This window comes from Coenobita brevimanus, chromosome 60, assembly GCF_032717465.1.
Source record: "Coenobita brevimanus isolate Jiangsu-jjx chromosome 60, ASM3271746v2, whole genome shotgun sequence".
NCBI classification, from domain to species: Eukaryota; Metazoa; Arthropoda; class Malacostraca; order Decapoda; family Coenobitidae; genus Coenobita; species Coenobita brevimanus.
Window position 1 is genome coordinate 25,707,515 of NC_137013.1, and position 12,335 is coordinate 25,719,849.

Here is a 12,335-nt window from a genome sequence, read left to right on the forward strand (position 1 = left end):
TCATTGAAACCTTAATAAATATACTGTAATGGCTAAGAATGTATAACTGATAAGAGTAAACGACGTGACCCCACCTCACCCCCCATCCCTTCACCTGCCAAGCTCCCACTCACTCCTATACTCCCCCTCCCATCTCCCTACTTCCCCCTACAGCGCGCCATTTATGGGTGAACTAGCCCGCTGTTTCCAAACCACAACTCAACCTGTATCGTGGTTCACTCTACAAGACAAGAGAAGAATTATTTTTATATAACTTAGACTTAATAAACATTGTAGTGCACAGCTCTTTATCCCAAACAATCACACAGTTTTTAGTAGCCTATAATTATCATACCGTAATGCAATGGACGCATAATACTATGATACAGACGATGAAGCTTGGCGATACGAAAAGTTGTCGCGTATACTCACGAACACGCACAAGCGGTGGTGACACGTTAGCCATATCCCGGGAGCAGGCGGTCCAGTCGGAAAATTTTGTCGGGTGTACAGTACACTCGGCTTCACTTCTAAGTACTACACCGACTTGTGGCACTTGGTAGATGTGGCAGAACTGTGTTTGTTTACATCGTCGTATTAAGATGCGAATGAGTTAGAGCCATGAGAGCTCCTAAGAAGTTTGATGATTACCAGTTAGGATAAGGTGCTACTAATTTAAGTATTGTAGCATGTAAGGTATTATCCACTAGTTTTAATAACACTAATTGGACCTCAGTAGTCAGGGAAAATGTTTCATTTAAAGTTTAGGAATTGTCAGGGATGTCAGTGAGATTATATTCCATTTTTGGTCAAGTGATTATTATGCAGTACCTGTGATGGGACTGCCTCCTGTGGTACGGGTAGGTGTTTGTTGAATTTTGAAATTTTTATAGAAGTAATGATGATGATGAGATGATGACCTCCTAAATGATGGGTGATATAGAATAGTGCCATGATAGGAAAGGGCTGTAGTTCTTGACGAATGGGCAATGAGGATGCTGGGATGTGACAAAGTGAGGACATTCCTATGGGGTAACTGTGTTCTACGGGTGTTTATTCTGATTCTTGTACGGTGCGACCTGTATATTTTTTTCATTTAGTAAAATAGTTGTTTTGATTCTGCACCTGTACACAAATTGGTTATGGACTTAGGATTAGGGCTTTGTGAGGGTTGTGTCTATCTGAAAGTCCCCACTCAGAGTATTGGGCTGATTGTTGACCAGTGGTAAAGCACTTCGAACATGGGTGTTCCCTATGTAGCGGTATGAGTGTTTGGTTCATAAACTTTAAGTCTGTATTTTGGTTATCTATAGGGCTTGGGGAAGTTGATATCATCCCTTACAAAATATAGGGCTGGTCACCTTGCGTGTTTTGGGATTCTCTGGTCATATCTTAGTGGAGTTCCCCAGCACATGTCTTACAGTACAGTACAATGTTCTGAAGGACAAGATAAACAGTCTGTGAGGTGTTTTGCTCCTCGAGCATGGGAAATGTGTAACATTCCATTATAGCAGTATAGGAGAAATGGACATTTCTTTTGATGTTGACATCTAGTGTGATGTTTTTTTTTATCGAAGAAGGTATGTTGCTAATGACTGTGTTAATTTCTATATGTTTTTATTTTTGTAATGGTGTATGTTATATACTGTCAAAATATCATGTCAGTATCCCAAAACTAGACCAAGCTTTGTTCTTCTCACTCAGGGTGTCATTTGTGACGCAGATGGGGCCCCCAGTTTTATAAAAGAACAAAGAAAAGAACCCGTTTATGTAAGTTACAGTACTTATACCAATATCAGTGAATGTATCATGACATAGAAATGTATTTAACTCTGAAATACCTAGTTGAGCTAAGGAGTAAGATAAGAATACGCAATGTATGTTCCTTATTATCCAAAGTAAAGCCAAATTTTGGTTAGACAATGAGTAGTATTAAGGATTGAACGTTCTTAAGTATAATATTGCATTTATAGGAAAGGGTTCCAGTGTTCAAGTGTTTAAGAGTTCGAGTGTTAAAGTGCTGGAGGAGATTTACTGAGATTTGGTCCCCCAGAGTCGTCAGGGACGGTTTCTAGGTCATGGACAGCCTAGGGAACCAGGCCCATGCAAGGAGGGATAAGTGAATGATTGATGGTGCTGTGATAAGTGGATGATTCATGATGCTATATTAAGGATAAGTGGATGTCTTACTTAATATATTTTTCTCATTTTTTTATACTGTATCACTCTAGTATTAATAAGGTGGCCTCACTTCAGAGAGTGCAGCTATGCCAACCCCCAATCACCCCAACTCTCATGACAACAAAGGCAGTCGATTATCCTTTGAAAAGGTTAGAATATTCGAAGCCCACACATGCAGTGCTTGGGCCTTGGGCTCGTGTGTCCTCTCCTCCACCACAATGCGAATCAAAAGGAGGGTCTGGGCTAAGGGATCCCATAGGCTTTAACCCGCCGCGTCCCGGAGACGTGAATTCACGTCCTCACATGATGTGCACTCATATCTCGGAGACGTGAATTAACGCAGCAACATTGTAAGGTCCCTAATTTGCACAATTTTCAATTTTCGCGAGTGATTTAGCGATTGATTTTTGGCACGTATACACGGGACACCTTCCTCTATTCCTCTACTAGATGCCAAGCAGGGACAATGCCTTACACCGCATAACCTTTCTTCCCCCCCTGCACGCCAATGTTTCGGCAATTCACCTGTTACCAGTGACCTGGCCAATAAAGACATTCAGGGCCAGAGCGATTCCCCAATCGAGGACAAAGTTTACATAGCATTAGAGGAAGAAACAGTCAGAAATGATGATCAGGTAATGTGGGAAAAAAAGGTCAGGAATGGTGATGAGTTAGTGTGTGAAACTCTTGTACTACATATAAATTCGTACCAAGTAAATAAATAAATACTGTTTATGAGTGGATAAAATAGTTACCCTCCCATAGAACTCGTTTTCTTTGGTGCCAGCCTGTTAGAAAACCCAGTCAGGTAAGGAGGTACTCGTACCTAGATCGAGTATTTTAAACCTCAGGTTAGCGATTTCTCTATGAATTTTCGATGTTTCTCACCAAAAGCGGATGTTTGAGCCCCCCCCAAAAAAGGTCCAAAAATGTCGGGACTGGGGTGTACCACTGCCCAGAAAACGTCGGGATGGGGCGGGTTAACCAGCAGCCATCATGGTGGGTGACAGCATGACAGTGCCCAAAAAGCCCTGCTAAGCTGGCACCCGAGGAGGGACCCCTCGGAAAAACTGGGTCAGGGGCAGGCAACACACACTGACCCTAGCTGTCTTCCTTTGCTTGTTAAATGCTATGTTGTTTTTTACAGGGAAGGAGTGCAAACACCACCCCAACCTCCGAAGTCAGGAGAGGGCTCATCATTAGCCTATGGACAGGGGCATAGAATTCCTGACTATAGCTATCCAGGTTATACCTCAACGTTTTCTTCTAGGTGAATTGCCAACCAAGGCTAACGAGCTCCATCTACCCTACTAGATGGCCATTGGCAAAAATTGCTCATCCACCCATTGACAGATTTTGTTATTCATCCTGCAGGGTCTCTAGTCACCCTCCTCACTGGCCTAGCAGTGTGGGTGCCAGTTTATTCGCCGATGATCCGACCATGAAACAGGTAGTACTGGATTACTTGGTACCAGTAGCAGAACTATAATTCTTTAAAATAACCCTTACTATCATTCTACGTACTCTGTTGTGTGTCGTGCCCCAGAGCCATGTGGCAGCACCAAACACAGCCGTGCCAGGTGCATGCCAGGTTAACCGCCACCAGAATATACCCGGGTATAAAGTAGCCAAGGCCAGTTTATACCCCAGGTATAAAATGGCCAAGGCCAGAACATACCCCAGGGTATATTTCAGCCTGGGCTATTTTAACCCCCTCTAGGCCATATTATACCCCCCTCTTTGTTTCTTATAAAAATAAAATATCAGCAATACTTTATTTATTTTTTGTTTATACATGCTTGGAAAATTATGAATTAAAGAAATAAAATCCTTACTATATAGCAATCTTGAGTAAGGTAAAAATTGAGCAAAAACAATGGCATGTACTGTACTGTACTTTTCCTCCAAAGCTGTCATGCACTGTAATTAACAAACTTACTACTTCCACATAACTTCAAAAGGGATTATATTTTAAAGTTGTATTTATATTTTCTTGTAATCTCTATTATTATTTATAGAAAAGGTGGGTATATTTTGGCCCAAGGGGGGTTAAAATAGCCTAGGCTGAAATATACCCAAAGGCATATTCTGGCCTAGGCTATATTGTACCCAGGGTATAACCTGGCCAGGGGACATAAAATGGCCTGTTTCACCGGCAGGTGTGTGGCGGTGACGACAGGATTATCACCACTCCACTGTCAGTGATACAACAGGAACGTTTTAACTCCTTCAGGCCTGACACGTATTGTAATTTCATTCATGCCACTTAGACTTTCTTTTTCACTGGGAGGATTTTTTTTTTTTTTTACTGAACAGGTAAATGGAGATTTTTTTTATAACACCTCCAGTTCGGAAAATCCTTCTTGAGCTTGATAAAACTATCTGATGACAGCAAGTATAAAATACAAAATATGCTGTCGGAATAAACAAGATAAGGTGTTATTACCATTTTAAAGAAAAGAGGAATAGGGCGAGAAGGATTTTGCGTGATGCTAAAGTGGCAACAGATGAGAGGTGGGGTAGGCAGTTGACTTAGAATTTTCAAAAGAATAAGAAAATGTTTTCGAAGGTGAAAACGGTGTGCGAAAGGGAGAGTCTGGGAAGGAAGAGCGAGTAAAAGTAGAGGATGTAAGGATGTTAACTGAAATGGATGCAGTAAGGTAGAGATGGGCACAGTATTCTGAAAGATTGTTTAATGTAGAGGAGGAAAGGGAGGCTGAGATTGTGGCAGATGGAAGACTGCAAGAAATAAATGTGCTGGGAGAGTTGAATGATTCTTTGATCACGATGGAGGAAGTGCAGGGGCAGTGAAGGAGATGAAAACAGGGAAAGCTGCAGGTATGGATGGGTGTGATGTGGAATGCCTGAAAGGTAATGGAGTGACTATTCTTAAGTGGTTAGTAAGATTGTTGAATGTGTGTTTTGTTAGAGGTATGGTGCCAATGGACTGGACAAGTGCTTGTGTGGTTCCGTTGTATAAAGTTATGGGTGATAAGTATGACTGTACTAGCTTTATGGGTATAAGTCTGTTGAGTGTTGTAGGTATGTATGGCAGAGTGTTAAGAGAGTTAGAGAGTGTACAGAGGGAGTGATTGGTGATGAGCAGTGTGGCTTTAGGACAGGAAGGGAATGTATGGATAAGGTGTTTGCTGTGAGACAGGTGTCTGAAAAGTAGCGAAAGGTAAGGATGTCTTTTTGGGGGCGTTCTTTGATTTTGAGAAAGCGTATGGTAGAATTGATAGGGAGGCTTTGTGGACTTTTAAGATTATATGGAGATGATGGTAGGTTGCTAATAGGAGTGAAAAGTTTTTATGCAAATAGTAGAGCGTGTGTAAGAGTGGGAAATACTGTGAATGATTGGTTTCCCGTGAGAGTGGAGCTGCGGCAGGGATGTGTGATGTCGCCTTGATTGTTTAATATTTATATGGAAGATGTTGTAAGGGAGGTGAATGCAAGAGTGTTAGGTGGAGGTTTGAGTCTGGTGAATGCAAATGGTAGAGAGTGGAAGCTGAATCAGCTGCTGTTTGCAGATGATACTGCACTGGTGGCTGATTCAGAGGAAAGATTGAGACAGCTGGCAAAGGTGTTTGGAAGGGTGTGTGATAGGAGGCTATTGAAAGTAAATGAGAATAAGAATAAAGTGATGAAGTGTACGAGGTCAGTAGATGGTAGGGGGATGAATATAGTTTTGAATGGTGAGTTGCTTGAGGAGGTAGAGTGTTTTAAGTAATTAGGGTAACATGTTGCTGTGGATGGAAGAATAAATGAAGAAGTGAAGTTTAGAATGAATGAAGTAAGAAAGATGCTGGAAGGAATGAAAAGAATGTTTAGATGTCGTTCGCTCAGAATGGATGTAAAGAGAAGGCTGTATGAGAGTGTTGTGGTACCTACTGTGTTATATGGAATATGGGTGTAGTAGAGAGGAAAAGTTTGAATGTAATGGAGATGAGGTGTCTGAGGAGTATGTGTGGAGTGACGCGTATGGATCAATTGAGAAATGATGAAGTAAGAAGAAGAACTGGAGTTGTGCAGGAGATGGCTGATCGAGTTGAGCAGAGGGTGTTGAGATGGTTTGGGCTTGTGGAGAGATAACTGGATTGGATGTGAGAGGTGTAAGGCTGAAAGGAAGATCACGAATAAGATGGATGGACAGTGTGATGAGAGCGTTGGATGTGAAAGGGATGTCTATTGATCAAGGAAGAGTGGCTGTGTGTGATATAAATGATTGGAGAGAAATTATGACTGAATACATGATGACATAGCCCTGAGGGGATATTCTCCTGCATTTGGTCTGATCAGCCGATCAGGTCAGGTGCAGGTAAGTGGATGGGTTCATTATGATGTGGCAGGGGTAAACCAGCTCTCCTGTCGGGCCCTGCTGTGAATGTCGCTGATTGCACAGCGCAATTGACCCTCGTGCGGTGCAGCGCGATGAGAATCTGTCCCTTCTCCCCTTTGGGGCTAAGATGTGAATGAATATGTGTGTGTTGATAAGTAAATTGGGAGTGTGTCGTCCTGTCTCGGCCACCTCCCTTTATTAGGGGAAGCAGCCTAGCTATATAGACAGACAGATAGAGCATTTTAGAGATTATGATCTGCCAATGGTTTCTCGAAAATAATTAGGAAATTCTTGAAAACGTTTCATACTGTGATTATAAACTTGTTTTGATATGAAATTATAAATTACAATGTGGTACTAAGCAGGAAGAAATATATATGCGATTTTTTGTACTGCACAACGTGCTTCACCTTTAGAATATTTACTGTTTATCAACAAATTACAGACATGTATTCCTGTTGTAATATGCAAGGACTGAAATAGTGTGCAACAGCAAAAAAGCTTTTTCTAGTGCGTAAGTTATAGCATAATGTTCAATCATTTTATTTTTATTCGTTTCTCTCTCTCTCTCTCTCTCTCTCTCTCTCTCACACACACACACACACACACACACACACACACACACACACACACACACACACACACACACACACACACACACACACACACACACACACACACACACACACACACACACACACACACACACACACACACACACACACACACACACACACACACACACACACACACACACACACACACTACCCCATGCAAACTTTTACTTAACAGTACAGATCAATGACAAACACCATATTCATTCCAATTGGAAAATCACAATTTTGTTTGTTTGTGTCTTGAATTGTTCTTTATTTGTTGTCCTCAGTACTTGCCTTCATAATACAAATAGATGGTAGTCGAGTGGTTACAGGAGTGCGTTGGGAATAGTAGGTTTCCTGATTCAGATCTTGGTTGTTGCAGTGAACAGTTTTTGTTCAGATTAGAAAACAGTTTTCAAACTTTAGGAGTTAGGTACCACATTAATACAAAAGCCTATATCTATATTGAATAAAATCGTCTGGCAGTGGCAACAGTAAACAATAAGACGCCATCATACTGATGAGGTGAACATGGTCTTAACTCCTCATGCGAAAAATGGTTAATTGAAATTAAGGGTTGCTAGATTACTGAGTTCAGAGGTCCCGGATATGATTTTAGAATATAAAAAAGTTTATCATTTAATCCTATCTGAATCCGGGGGTAGACAAGATATCTTTCCCTTATTAACAGAAAGAAAAATACACAGCACAGTGAGTGTGTAACCTATTCTTATATCTGTGTTTTGCACAATATATTAATTATAACACAGCGCACGTCAACAGTGATGGCACAGTGCAAAGATTGCTTGGTCTACAACAGTGTTGTTATAAAGGGTGCTATTGTTACATCTTGGCATATTTTTAAAATTTTTGGTGCATTGTTCGCCTTTGACTCTTATGACAGTTTTAGTAGAATGTGATAGACTTAATTACGAAATGTTATTTCGGTAGTTAACTTGTCAACTTCTGATTGTCCTTTGCAGATGGTAAAAGCAGGGTCTAAAGAAAAAAAAAAGATTACCGAAATGTGTGTGTACAGTACTTCGTTCAGTATGAAAATTTTCTCCTCCACCCATCACCTCATTGTCACCATCACTCTCATGCATTCAATATTTTCTGCCGATAAACTACAATACTACAAACAAATAAAAAAAAAGTCTTGCACATTCTCGATAATGCTCTGATAATTTACAGAAAAATCCTAGATTTCTTAAAGTAAACCGGAATTGTTTGATACTTAGAACATTTTATGTTTAATTATAAATATCTTTGTTTTGTCATGAGTCTATTATCAGAATAATCAATTATTTGGTATAGCTCTATGTAAAACTGGCCCATCCCCTTAGCATCCCAGTGTAGCGAGGCACGTGAGTCTGAAGTAATAGTTCGTAAGGTGCCGGGTCTGTGAGGATTGTGGGTGTATTGCACAGTTCTTGCTAGGCTACACGGAAAGATGGTTAACCCGTACGCAATTAGGCAAGAAGGTGCCGGGAAGTAAAATTTTCTACGAAACACCTGATGACATTCCTTTGGAAACGCCATTTACTTCTAATACAAACGACGAATGTGACAAGCTAACTAGGAAGACCCACCCAACCCTCCAGACTGAACAACCGTTCAAGTGTGGGAAATACCAGGAGGAATTCACACGCTGTGCATTCACGTGATTTACCTTTAACCATATACATAACCAACCAGTTCGGTCTGTGCTTGCAAGTGCTTACACACGGTACAGAAAGACGATGAAAGTGAACACACATTAGCAAACCAAGCATTCTTCCCAAGCTGATAAATCAACAGACGTTCGTGTACGATCGTGTGTGTGTGTGTGTGTGTGTGTGTGTGTGTGTGTGTGTGTGTGTGTGTGTGTGTTTTACACGTATGTGCGTTTATATGTATGAGCTTTAGTATGTTTATGGTTATGTTTATTTGTGTGTGCTTGTGTGTTTTTATGTGCATTTGTATGTGCCTGTTTGTTTCTGTGTTTGCTTGTGTATGTGTGTGTGTGTGTGTGTGTGTGTGTGTGTGTGTGTGTGTGTGTGTGTGTGTGTGTGTGTTTGACACATGTGTGTTTATATGTATGAGCTTTAGTATGTTTATGGTTATGTTTATTTGTGTGTGCTTGTGCGTTTTTATGTGCAATTGTATATGCTTGTTTGTTTCTGTGTTTGCTTGTGTGTGTGTGTGTGTGTGTGTGTGTGTGTGTGTGTGTGTGTGTGTGTGTGTGTGTGTGTGTGGTGAGTTCGTGTGCGCGTGTAATAATCATAATTTTGTGTGTTGAGTGCATTCAATATGCGCCTATGTGTAATAAACTCAATAATTTTCAGCTATATCATATTATCTTGTTGACTGGGGTCAGTAGCTGATAACACACACGCCTTTAATCTAGTATCCTAACCTAGGGGGTCAACAGGATGACCCTGGCTGCTCCTGAGGAACGCCGACAACTACCAAGCCTCGCCGAGGCTGGAGTGCGGCGCAGGCACAAGCGGACAGACTTCCTGATCTTTACCCAGTCGAATTTCAAACCCTTGCCAGCCTTGAGCCTCCACCACAGCGAGCTTTGAGTGACACTTGATGAGGGAACACTCATCTCCTCAACACCAACAACGCTGTCAGGGCAGGGCTCGAACTCGGGTCATTTAAACTGGGTGTCAAGTGCTCTATGGACCGCGCCATGTACAGCCGGGGAAAGTTATACACTCTCTCACAACATCGAAATAGTAAATGTGAGACAAGTTTTAAGCGAAGCAGTGGCCAACATTCAAATATCTGGTAACTGTGTGAGAAGGATGGGGATGGAAGAGGAAGGGGTAGGAACTACCAGCTCCCCCAGCCTTCCTCCTCCCTTAACCTCTCCCTCCCCACACAGTGATACCAGACATTTTAGTGTCTGGCTACTGCTTCACTAGTGGTTGTCTCACGCATAAAGGTCCGAACTGGCAGGCAGGTGTACAAGGCGGAACTTTCCCCGGGTGTACATCTATTCCCCAACTTACACTCATGTTCATTTGTCCTTCCATCATCTTTCATATAAGATTCATTTTTATAGTCGTCTTTCTCACTTGAAATGTGCCATATAGTCCTCTTGCCTTGGTGCTAGTTCTTATTACAGACTTTCTTACTTTTCTCACTTGAAAATCACAACCCTTTCATAATTCGGTACAGAAGATAGGGATAAGATTAGACCATGTTTGAGGAAAAGGTGTTTAGTTGTGTGTGTGTGTGTGTGTGTGTGTGTGTGTGTGTGTGTGTGTGTGTGTCTGTGTGTGTGTGTGTGTGAGAGACAGACTGACAGACAGACAGACAGAAATATGTATGCATGTAATTACAGTATATATGTATGTAAGTATATATGTTTGTATGGATACATGTGTAGGTGTATGTACACCCACAATCAAAAGTTCGTCGACAGTCCCTGTCAGGCATATGTTTCTACAGGCTGCCGATAGGTGGTGCAACGATCTAGCACGAGCGCAGTGGGAAGTGGAGTCAGTCAACGAAACTTGAGAGGGAGAGGGAGGCGACAAGGGAGGGGTACGAACCCGTGGCGATCGGAATACAATGCATCTCGTGTGTTTTGCTGTTATCAATAATACATTGTTATATCCAGACTATTATACAAAACTTATTATAATTCACCTTAGTTTACGTAAATAGATCTTCCACAGCTGAAAATACAAACAAATTAGTGGTGTCTCGAACAAGATTCCGACTTATTCGAGGCATCTCTGCTTCAGTTACCGTAGGTTGACCTGGGTCTTTTGCAAAAGGCGGCCCGATGGTAGGAGACTTCAAATTAGTATTTTTCTCGGCATGTGTGTCTAGGGTCATTTCAGGCCAAGTGTCAGGCATGCGAACTCGTGTCTACCTTATTCTTTCTCACTCGTTTGTGTGTGTGTGTGTGTGTGTGTGTGTGTGTGTGTGTGTGTGTGTGTGTGTGACGCTTTTTGCACTTCCTGTCTGCAGTTGAGCCTGAAAGACGCTCGTGTAATAACTCTTAAACTTACCACAAGATTTTTGTTTTTTCATGATATTTGAATATTGCCCATAAAAATTGCAAAGCTGAACTGAACATATCTTTATCTTAAGCCAACATGACATAATATTTTTTAGTACCCGAAGCGAGCGAGCACAAACTAGAATATGTCAGTCTTGGAATTTACGTCTGCGCCTTACCCATTAGGCCTGTGGTTATCAAATGGCTGATATGATTAGATACCACTATGGGATCGATATGTCACTTGTGAAGTTTGCAGTATGTGCTATAGTCAAAGGTTTTAAGGCTATAATGTTACCAAGTTGAGAGGTTATTGTATGATATATTAAAGTGTTATGAAATACTGTTTGTTTTTATAAGACAATAGTAACAAGGAAAAAAGTAATTCACAGAAATGAACAGTGCAAATTATTATAACTGTATAACATTTACATACAGTATAATATATTAGTAGGTAACATTGTTGGATTATACAAGCAGTGCATATTACATATTATATTCTATTAACCAGAACGAAAATATTGCCAAATAGTATCATCCCAATCATGGTTGTCACTTTTCCATTTATCAACTCCGTAGCCCAAATCACTCAGAGACTTTGGATGATTTAATAGGACGGCCATCCTCCTTGTGCATCAATCACTTCATTAAGTCTGTTTGGCATTGACCTCACAAGATTGGTGCATATATTTGGACGTCGACGTATGCCTTCCCATACGTCCTGAGCGTGACGCACAATGGCAGCTTTCGTGCGCTCTTGCCCAATATCCCACTCCTGAACCATCATTGCCCACAGGTTTTCGATGGGGTTCATATCACATCCTTTGGCTGGCCAGTCGATGAAGTTACATTCGGGATGAACATCAGTCAACTCTCTTGCCATTCTGCTCATGTGGACGGGGCTGCAGTCATGCACAATATGGATGGTGTGAGGGGCTGGGATTGCCATCACATGCACTGTGGGCAGGAGAACATCCTCAAGAAATCTTATATATTGTTCACTTGTTAATTTACCATTAATTTCCAACAGTTCTCCGGGTCCGTAAGCCCACATCCAACCCCACAGCGACGTAGATACACGTCCACTTTTTGCTTTGGTAAAAATGTGTTTGTCTAAGTATCTCGTTTTCGTGACCCTCCAGCACACCCCAGGCCCTGCCTTTACAGAAGGAAAACACTTTTCATCTGTAAATATTACATTCTTCCAAAATAACTCGCCTTCTGTTGAGTACTGTAG